Source organism: Euphorbia lathyris, chromosome 2 (genome assembly GCF_963576675.1).
Source record: "Euphorbia lathyris chromosome 2, ddEupLath1.1, whole genome shotgun sequence".
Classification (NCBI taxonomy): Eukaryota; Viridiplantae; Streptophyta; class Magnoliopsida; order Malpighiales; family Euphorbiaceae; genus Euphorbia; species Euphorbia lathyris.
The window spans coordinates 77,188,578-77,200,296 of NC_088911.1; positions in this window are offsets into that span (position 1 = coordinate 77,188,578).

Below are 11,719 nucleotides of genomic sequence, written 5' to 3' on the forward strand. Positions count from 1 at the left end.
TACAATGGGGTCGTTCAAAACAGAAATGTTCTTCGTTTTCGTTTTGTCATAATATCGCTTTATCCCAACGTATTTAAAGAATGTGAATAACGATCATCGTTAATATAGTCTTTTGAATCGAGATATAACCATCCTTAATACCAAACCTACTTGTACTAATACGTGCTTACGTCACAACGTGTTTCCTGAACATGTGCCTTCTTCGGGACACGGAAAGGGACCAGGCGGGTCGCACAAGTTCATTCATACGAAATGACTAAGTCGTCTTTAGTTCGAATCGTTTCGATGTTTTGGGGTAGTTTGTATATCGGTTTAAGAGTATATATGAACGTATCGTTTCATTTTCTTTACGTATTTCAGGATTAGACACGTATCATGGCAATTTGAAAACACGAATCATTTATCACACAAAAAATAGTAACGGGTAATCCTATGGCAACTTCTAAGGCTACTATATGCTGACACGGCTGATCGCGGGACCTCACAGGACCGCACAAATTCACCCCTAACGAATGGATGGGGACCCTTTGGCGCCTTACTGCAAGGGGGAACTTACACTAGCCTCTTTCGAGCGACGAATGGACTCTCAATAGAGATTTCGTGGAAATTACCCAAAAGGTTTGCAATAATGCTTATGAATGCATACGAAAAGAAATCATTCGATCCGTCCCCGTTATGGGCTTAATACACGCCTTCCAGAATCAAATTTCTCGCTTCCCCAGCAGAGTCGCCACTTGTAGGTGCCGCAGCCTCGCCCGGGCGGACCGGGTGGTGGACACCGTTGACGACAGATGCTGTGATTGGCGCCGAAAGCAACCAATCACGGAATCAAGCTGCTCGGCAGGGCCGAAGTTCGGAGAATGGAAGAGTCGCCACCCACGAATGGGAAATGAACACCGATCCCTTGCGGGAGACCGGTGAGGGTTCGGGAAACTTAGGTACGATCCGAGAAGGCTAGCTCCTTTCTGGAGAAAGGCTACTAGGCACCCCGACATCGTCCGGTTATGAACCACCGGCCTCCTACTTAGCATGTTAGGCGCTAACGTACTAATCACATATTTCTTTAAATTTAAAATTCATTTGAAACCTTTTCTTTCTCGTTTTGAGCATATATTATTGAAAGCCATATTAGTAAAGAATCACCCATTTACATGAATTTAGAGTATATGGAAGAAAGAGGGAGATAGAAGGAAGAATTAATTTATTTACAACGTGATTTATGCTTTGTATTATACATTAAATCTACACTAATCTCACTCCCCAAAAACGAGTTTATTTACATGGTTCGTACCTTAATCGTCGTTGGAATGATTTAAGTACGTTTCAAAACCCCGTTAATTTTCATGATATTCACTCGAATCGCCGTTGGAACGGCTTGAGCGTGTGAAAACGTTGAACAAAAAGTTTTAACCAAAAACGTGATTAAGCATACAAGTCCATTTATTTTTGTACAAAACCGTTTAGTTAGGAAAACGATTCAAAACTCTATTATTTACAATGAAAACGATTTTAATTACAAGGTTCGCTTAATCCGTCGTTGGAACGAATTAAGGTTTTAAAACGTGATGTTTAGAAAGTGGTCTAAAATGATAAAAAGCCTTCTATTTACTCTTTAGGAATACTTAGAAAAACTTTAGTTTAAATAAACAAATTAAACTCTCTTTTTTGTGGTTTATTTTCCCTTTTTCACTCAATTAGCCTTTACTTGAATATGATTACATCAACTAACAAATCAAGCTCAAATTCACCCAACCAAATATATTAGAAACATATACATATAGAAAATCTAAAATAAAAATAAAAATAAATATACATATACATATATATTTTGGTTAAAGAATAATAATTATATCTATAGATTAAAAATAGGGAAGCAAAGGAATAATATATAGTATAGTTGTTGATGAGTAAAAATAACAATGAAAACAATGCTTTAGTTAAAAATAAATAAAACAATGAACAAAGTTCATAAGGAATAAGAAAATAACTCTTAAATCCCCAAAATAACTATTATAATAAGTGTATAGAAAATAACATTCCCAAAGTAATAACTAACCTAATTTAAATGAATTTAAGGAAAACATATATATATACGAATAGTTTTACAAAACCAAATTAATGTAAATAATTTCCAAATATACAAAATAAGTAGATACATAATAAGTAATTACTAGTTATATACCTCAAAAATAATTTTAACAAACATGTTACATAATTATACATATATACATAAGGGATCAAATGTCAAAAAGTTAGGAAAAGAGGGTTGAAAAAGCATTTTTATAATTACAGCAGCTTTACCGACGGAAAATCCGTCGGTAAACAGCTTTTAGTGACAGAAAATGGAGAATTACAGAATCAGCCCAACAGTTTCCAGATTTATTCAAACACTTTAAATCTACTCTATTCTATCATTTTGGGCCTCCGAACTACCCAAATTGGATCATAGTCTATAACGGAGACTCCTAAAACGATGTTTTATTTCAAAACGTTAATTTAAAAAGATTTTCTAAATTCTATATTTACAACGTTTTAATCCCGAACTCCCCTTAAATCGGGTCACGGTTCGTGTTGGAACTTTTAAAACGACGGCTTGATCTCGGTCGATTCCACGAGTTATGATTTTTCGGTGTTTTTTCGTGTTTTGGTAAAATATTTAACTTTTAGGAATTTTCAAATTTTTTAGGAAAAAAAAAATGTTTTTTCCCAAAAAAAATCACTTTCTCTCTCTAAAAAATGTTTTAGAGTGAGAAGCTCCAAAAATCCCCCCTCCTTTTCAAATGCAGGGGGATCCGTGCCTTTTATAGGCACGGATCCCAAAGTTGGGCGTGCGCCCAACGGGGGTTGGGCGGACGCCCAACATGAAGTTGGGCGACGCTCAACCTCGGTTGGGCACGCGCCCAACAAGCGTTTGGCGGACGCCCAACGTAGGTTGGGCGACGCCCAACGCTGGTTGGGCGCGCGCGCCCAACTGTCGTTGGGCGTGTGCCCAGCGCTGTTGGGCGTGCGTCCAACTGCCGTCGGACGCGCGCCGGCCGCTGTTGGGCGCTCGCCCAACGCCGATAGGCACTCGCAAAACGATCCTTAGGCGCGTCGTGCATTGGACGACGCCCTCCGTTCGTTGGGCACCCGCGAGCCGCCTATTTGACGACACGCAATTCCTCGGGATCCTTTCGTGGTTTTTTTTGTTTTTATATATTTTTTTTATTTTTTTTTATTATTGGAATCAACCGCTCTAACCGTCTGCCATGGGTTTTCGTCACAGGTCCTCCGACTCGGTGTCTACAGTTGGACCACTTACCTTAGGTTTAGTTTGTACTTCCGCCTCATTTCTGGCTGCCTTCCTTTTTCTGGCTATATCGAACAAAAAATAAGATGAAAATGAGGATGAACGATACACCGAGATGAAAATGCACCCTCAGAATGAAGAACATAAGAGATGGATATATATAAAGAGACGAAAATGAAACGTATAATGAAGATGAAACGAACTGAAACTGAAGAAGATGAACCGAAGAAGAAGAAGAAGAAGAAGAAGCGGGAGCAGAAGCAGAAGTCAAATGGAACTAGGGGTATATTTGTCCAAAATGTATGAAAGTGTCTAATTTGGTAAGATGGAAGCAAAGTGAGGTGATGTTTGATAAAACTGAAAATTAAGTGCTGAAAAAATAAGTACTGAATTTTAAGTGCTGAATATTATAAGTGCTGAAAATATTAAATGATATAACTTTTATAAAAATATTAGTAGATAATGTTTAACTTAAAACGTTAAGTTAAATATTTTGACTTATCAAAATAAGTGATTTTTAACTTAATTAACCAATTTAAGTGGTGGAGAAACAATCGTTATCAAACGCACTTAAATTAAATGGAAAATTATAAAACTAGGTCAAATTGGAGGCCCATTTACATAATTAACCCATTTACTCAACCTACTACATATCTAGGCTGATTTTGTGTGACTTTCCCATAATACCCCTAATCTTCCCACTTCCCACACATCGCGAACGGCCGCTCGCTCCCCCTATCTCATTGGTTACGCGAAAAGTTGCTCCTGCATTAATGATTTGAAGACTTTTGATCTTCCTTTCTTCCTTTAAATTGCACGAAATCTGCACCATTTCGTCAAAATCACAATGAATTTCTCTTTTTCCTCTCTTCATCTCTTGATTCTGCAACTTCCTAACCCTAGAAACGAAGCCATGGTTTTCATCTTCCTGTTCGTTGCTTGGTTTCTTTCTTCTTGTTACCATCAAAGAAATGGTTTTTCTACGTTATTTCCTTCGTTCTTCCCATGTTATCATATTGTTATTGTCGCTTTTGGGGGTGAAAGGGGCGAAAAATGTAAGTATCTGTTGTTTTTTCTGCATTTTTTCATGAATACACTTCGTGAATCGATGGTTTCGCGAAGCTTTGCGAAGAGAAAGAGCCTGGAAAGTGACGATCTACTTCGTGAATCGATGATTTCGCGAAGATCTGCGAAAAGAAAGAGTCTGAAACGTATGGATCTACATCGCGAATCGATTAGTTCGCGAAGTCTGCGAATAGATCCTCACGTTTCAGACCTCGCAGCCTTTGCGAAAGCATCGATATGCGACGTAGATAGACACATTTCAGACCTCGCAGACTTCGCGAAAAAATCGATTAACGAAGTAAAATCACCTCTTTCCATGCACATTTACATTCGCATGCTTCGCTAATCTTCATTTCGCGAAGCCAAAATTTTCTTTTTCCCTGCCTAACACGATTAATTTTTTCTGAAGGTGGTTGAATACGTAACATCCCTTTCTGGAAGGCGACGTACTGGGCTGGAGGGGAGATGATTTTCCTTCCTGTATAGGGATTAACTTCCCTCAAGATTGACACATTCACTCCTAAAATGGTTGGTTAGGAGAGATTGTGCCAATCTTGGGGTGCACCATGGGACACGTCCATCCCATGGTGCCAATCTTCAAAGTGAACCTAACTAATCCGGTGTGCACCGTGGGACACGTCCATCCCAAAAGGTCTGGACTGCCATTTTTGAGATGAGAAATGGAAGTCCAGACTTTTTGGGATGGATGTGTCTCATGGTGCACACCAAGATTACTCATTCGCTTCAAAATTGGTACCGGATTAGTTAGGTTCACTTTGAAGTGATTTGTTAGGAGTTTATTGTAAATTTTGATAATGTTATGATTTGAATGTTGTTATTGTGGCAATCCTGTTGTAAATTTTGATAATGTTATGATTTTAATGTTAGAATCCGTTGTTGTTTGCCATTTTTTTATTATATACCACTTCGCGAATTAGCTTCAAAACATATCCAGGCTTCGCATATGCGAACTAAATTCATCAAGTAAAACAAACTTCAGCTTCGCAGGCTTCGCATATGCGAACTAAATTCATCAAGTAAATCCAAACATTAGTTTCGCAGGCTTCACATAATATGGAATCTGCGAAGTCAGACGGGAGGGGGCGAGACGTGCGTAAATATTGAGGGTATTATGAGAAAGTCATACAAAATCAGTCTAGATATGTAGTAGGTTGAGTAAATGGGTTAAAAATGTAAATGGGCCTCCCATTTGATCCATTTTTGTAATTTTCCCTAAATTAAATATGTGCTTAACATTTTAATTTAAGCAATTAAGTGCTTTATCAAACAAACTTTGAGTTAAATATGTTAATAGACCCCTTCAATTGGTCTAGATCAGTAATTTGCCTAATTCTTTTTTCTTTAATTAATTAAGATAAAAGTTTGTGTGATGTAATCCTCGGGACCTCTTAAAAAAAGGAGATTTAGATATGATAATTTAATTTGGATCCAATCTAATTCTTGTCCATGACAGATTTAAACAAACTTTGACAGATTTGGAAGTTATTATTATTTTTAAACATAAAGTTTGTTTACGTTTACTTAAACTGCATCACGTTCAAGATCAAAGGTGCGGCTGTATATATATATATATATTTTTTTTTGAATGCTTAATTTTGGAAGCTTATTTTCTTTAATTAAGGTATCAAATTCGAAAATAATGTAGGAATGATAAGATTATGGTATTATGTTGTTTATATACTTTATATGATTATTTGATAATAACGAGCGATTTTATTTTTCATATTTCATCAATTTTAGATATTATTAATAAAATCTTTCACTAGTTATGAATTATGTTATTTCCATTTCATATGTTCGTTATGTTAATTCATCAGTAACAGGTCATACATATATTTATATACGCGAAAAGAATAAAAGAATTATCCCATAAAAAATTTTAAATATTTCGTCGAACTTAAAGAAGAATTATCCCATAAAAAATTTTAAATATTTCGTCGAACTTAAAGGTGGCTTTCTCCGGATCTATTTTGGAATTACCAAAAAAAATGTGTAATCTTTCTTCTTCTAAATAGATGATATAAAACCCATGTAGAACATAAGAACATCATCTTTGTGTTTTTTTTTTTAATAATGTCTAAAATCGTCCACTTTGTCATCATTAAAGATAAAATTGCATTATTTACGAGGTTAAAAGTCAAATTATTCTTGGTTCTCAACGTGATGAATATTTTTATATTTTATTTCGTAATATAATGATAATCGTGTTAGCGAGGCTCTATTTATAAATTGATATGGATCGTAACGATATTGAAGGTTTTGATCATAAACCAACAAATATAATAATTTTTCTAGAAATAATTCCAATAAGAAACTGTATTTGATTGATAAAAATTGTATCCTTACAAATATGATACTTATATACCTCCATAATCTAGAGTAGAAAATACCTAATACCCCTAAACTAATATCATTTAAATAATATAATAGGGAGAAAATAAGTGTAAATAATATAAGGGCAAATTAGAAAATAGGTCAAATAGCAAGACAATAATTAAACAATGACAAATTAGTAAATATAGTCTACGATAAAAAAAAAAATGGCAGAATCACAGAACTTGCTGATGAAGTAATGTCACACGATATGTGGCTTTCGGGACACACCGTTTGATGGTTCACGTGACTTGTGACATCAGTGACACTTTGTGTAAATTAATCTGAAAGAAGCATAAACTCAATAAAATTCTCACACGTCGTGTGGTAGGGGTTGTGATCTTCCTTGCCATGTTTCTTGGATGCCAAACTTGCTCACACGACGTGTTGCTGATCTCGCACGTTGTGTGAACCATGTATCAAGTGTTCTCCTGCTTGTCGCATTAATGTCATCATCATAAATCGTATTGTCATGTCACAAATTGGTATCCCTACTTTTCGGGATTTTATATCGGGGATAGGGTCCTCCAAGAATCTTACACTAAAAAAATTAAAACATGTTGTAAATGATAATATGGGTGTAGGGACGATTCTAATATTTTAGAGACTTCAAACCTAATTTTAATTTTTAATTTTTTTATAAATTTAATTAGTTCTTGACTGCATCAATAAAAATCGAATAAAAGATCAAACCTTTAAAACAATGTGCAGAGAACAAAACAATTAGTAACTATATTATATACCTTAGATCAAACCTCTAAATTTATTCTTCTATAATAATTATAAGGTTAAATTTATATTTTACTCTATAATAATATATTTGTTAACTGTTTCATTTTCTATAAATTATCCAAAGATTTAATATTTATTTGGTTATTCTTATTTTAGTCGAGAATTAATTAAATTTTATATTTATTAAATTTAAATTTATAAAAAAAATGTAGAACAAGAATTGTACAGAGCCTCTAAAATACTATTTAATTTGAAAAGATGTGGTATGATGTTAAATAATTAGTTTTCATTCAAAACTTTAAATTTATAGGTAGGGTGACAAATTTGAATGGAAGAAGTTATATAAGAAATGGGAAGAAGTGGAGAAATAATGTTGAATAAATAAGATTCATCAATTTTTAGGTGAGTTGTTATATTCACATGGCGATTACTTTGTTGATGAGGTATGGCATCTTTTACTTATGCAATTCTTTTCGGCAAAATGCATCATGGTCACTCATCTTTTATTTTTTATTCATTGAATCTTTAATCTTTTATTTTAGTATATTAAGGTTCTCATCTTTCAATTTTTAGCCACATTCAATTTTTAATAACAAAAAAAAATCAGTTTCGAAAGTAAAAATTGATTAATAGAGTATTATTTATTTTATCTACATTTAACATTTGTATTATTTCATTAGTTAAAAAAAAATTGGATATATATAATGTGATTATAAAAAGACTATAAAAACTTTGATTCAAACTATAAAAAAATTAATTTTTTATAATTTCAAGTACAAATAATTTTAATATCTTTTTAACTGATGAGATGTTTACAACTAATTAATCTAATAAATAATGACTTAACGAGAACAAAAATAAATTCTCAGAAATTTAATATATCTAGATCAAAGAATAAATGTTTAATGAACAAGACACCTAAATAGTATGTTTTTACCATTCTTTTCCTACCATAAGATTAAAGTTGGAAAATAATTAATGTTTAATTATAATAAGCTTAATACATCACTTATCTCTTGAACTTGTGGAACAAGTTTAATTGACCATCTAACTTGTTTAAAGTGTCATGATTAAATCTTCAAATCTATAAAAACGTTATAAAGATATACAAAGTAAAAAAGTTAATTTGTTTTAATAACTTAGAATCATGAATTAGACTTTTACCTTTTAAGTTTGATTTTTTTTTATAGATTTAGGCAAATTGCAATGTATATCACTTTAAACAAGTTTACTGGATAAATGGATTACTATAAACAAATTCAGTGGGATAATAAGTCATTTTAAATAAATTCAGGTGGTTAATAGGTTATTTTAAATAAGTTGAGGAGACTATTGAGACATTATATAAAAATTCAGTAACTTTGATGTATTAAGCCCTTGTAATATTTATGGGATCCAATGGCGACATGTGTTGTGCCATCTAGCAATTCTGCAACTGTTTACAAATTACAAATATTTCTTTTTATTAAGCGAAAAATAATATATCTGTTTTTTGTTTGACTTTATTGAATTGGCAACCTTTCTTGTTCTTTCTTCTCATTCTTTTGAACAGGGATGTCTTCACAATTTTTCGCTATTCATACATAGCAAATTAGCAAGTTGCTTTGTGGCCATCTTTTCTTTTTCTTTTAAACAAATAAAACCTCCATTAGATTGGAGTATATTTAAATAAATTTAGATATATTAATTATGGATTATAATTAAATTAATCTAATTAATTAAATACATGTATAATATTCTAACTAAAATGTTCTTGGTTTATATAGGTGGAGTGTAGAAATGAGGATAGAATGCTACTCAGATGCTAGTTTTTAAACAGATCAGGATTATAATAAATCATAGTGAAGATACATGCTTATTCTGAATGAAGGTGCGATGAGTTAGAAGAGTTCCAAGTAGGCCACCGAGCAGACTCAGTGATCGAGGTTGGGTACATTGTAGCTTCAGAAGCAGCTAAAGAAGACGTTTGGTTGAAGAAGTGCATTTGTGAACTAGGAGTGGTTCCAAAAACTGTAAATCCAGTCACATAGTATTGCAATAACAATGGAGCCATTTCACAGGCAAAAGAACCACAATCTTATCATCAATCCAAGCATATATTCAAATGCTACCATTTAATTAGATAAATTATAGGTAGAGGAGATGTTAGAATAGAAAAAGTACTCACATGTGAGGACAATTTAGCAGATCCATTAACTAAGTCTTTATCTTAAAAAGTAATGATGGTCATGCAAGTTCTTACAGGTGAAAATTAAAAAAACAATTGCCTTTAGTCCAAGTAAGAGATTGTTGGTGTAGTGTCAAAGACAATATGTTTTAGGATATTTTATTAACGAAATGTCAATTTTATGCATGTTTGATTTATTACATTGTTATAAATTAATATTAAAAAGGCATTTGCCTTTTTTTTTTTAAAGTAAAGGCCGGGTTATATGCTAAGATCGGAACGCAAAGAGCCCAACTAGGTTGGCACTTCCACAAAACCAATCAAAAACCTAGAACCGGATTTTATTAAAAGGAGGAAAAAATACATGAGAAAAATTAAGAGAAACGAAATTGTTTTAAACAATACATATCATCAGAAATAAATCTATTGCAAAAAGTTGGTGCAGAATTCCACCAAACAATATGATCCGTTGTGACTCCAAATTTAGCCAATGAATCATCCGTTCTATTTCTTTCGCGAAAAATATGAGTAACATTTAGATCCATAGAAGAACAATGCCGAAGACAAGCAATCCAATCATGTTGCAACGCCCATGGAACAACTAGTGAGCGCTCCCTAAGCAAATTTACCACATAAACATAATCAGATTCCACCCATAGTTTGTGTCATCCTTTTTCCCAAGCAATCTGAATAGCAAAAATAATGGCTTTCAATTCGGAAATATGCGCAAAGGGGGTATCCACTCGAAACACAAAACAACCCTGAGCAAATCCTCGAATAGTGGGAAACATTCCCCATTCGCCCCCCATTCTTATATTCCAGAACCATCTGTGTTAACTTTGAGCCATCCCGGTGGAGGACGAACCCAAGTAAGATTAACTATATCAGGAGCTCGAGGGGGTCTAAGGGGAATACATAACTGCCTAAGAACACGATGCTCATCAACATTGTTTTTCATATGACCTTTATTACCAATACCGCCTTCTCCAAAATCACAATATTTCTAGTGTGCCACAGAACCTAAATCAAACTAACAACTCCAACTGACCATAACAAACCCACTTAAGAACTGAAGTTATGATTTAAACAATTCAAGATAAGAGTAACTAGAGAATCTGTCAATACAATATGTTTACCAAAAAGAGAGCCCAATGCTCTCCAATCAACCTGAGAAAAAGAACAGGGAACCAGAATATGTTCAATTGATTCTGAGGCTGCTTTGCATAAAATACAACGGGAAACAATAGGCATGCCACGTTTCTGCAATTGGTTATGTGTGGGCATGTAATAAAGCCCTCCAACAAACGATCGAACGAGAAGGAGGAATGACTTCAGACCAAATAAACTTGCGCCATTGAACCTTTATTGCATTATTACCCAATGAAAAATAGAAATCCTTGACAGTAAAAATACCTGAAGAAGAACCTGTCTAGGCGCAGAAGTCCTCATCATCACCGTCATGCCTAATCTGCATAATATGCTGCTGCAAAACCTGTGGAAGTTGATGTATATTTATCCATGAATCTCCATTGAGAAATTCCTCAATGTTATTAAATTGGGCATGTTGGATATTATGGGGCTGATTTAATTGTTCTCCCACCGAGGGCTTAATCTATAATTCACTCCAGAAATTTAGCTTTGAATTGTTGCCAATCCACCCGTGAGATTGATCCCGAAGAATATAGTAGACCTCTCAAATTGATGGCCAAATCGAAGAATTAGAAATTGCAGCTTTCGAGAGCCCAAAACGCGTAAGGAAACGCTGTTTTAAAAGAATTGAAACTAAAGAGTTCCCAGTAAGTAATTCCTACGCCATCTTGCTAAGAAGAACCTTATTAAACCGGAGAAAACCTTTTATGCCTAAACCGCCATTCTCAATTGGACTACAACAGACTTTCCACGGAACAGTAACAAGCTTCCTTGTGTCAATATAACCAGTCCATATAAAATTCCTAATACAATTATTCAACCTTTTCAAAAGCGCCATTGGCCACTTGTAAATAATGAAGGAATGAACGAAAGCCCTTGTCAACGCTGACTTGATCAAAGTTAACCGACCAACAAATGAAAGA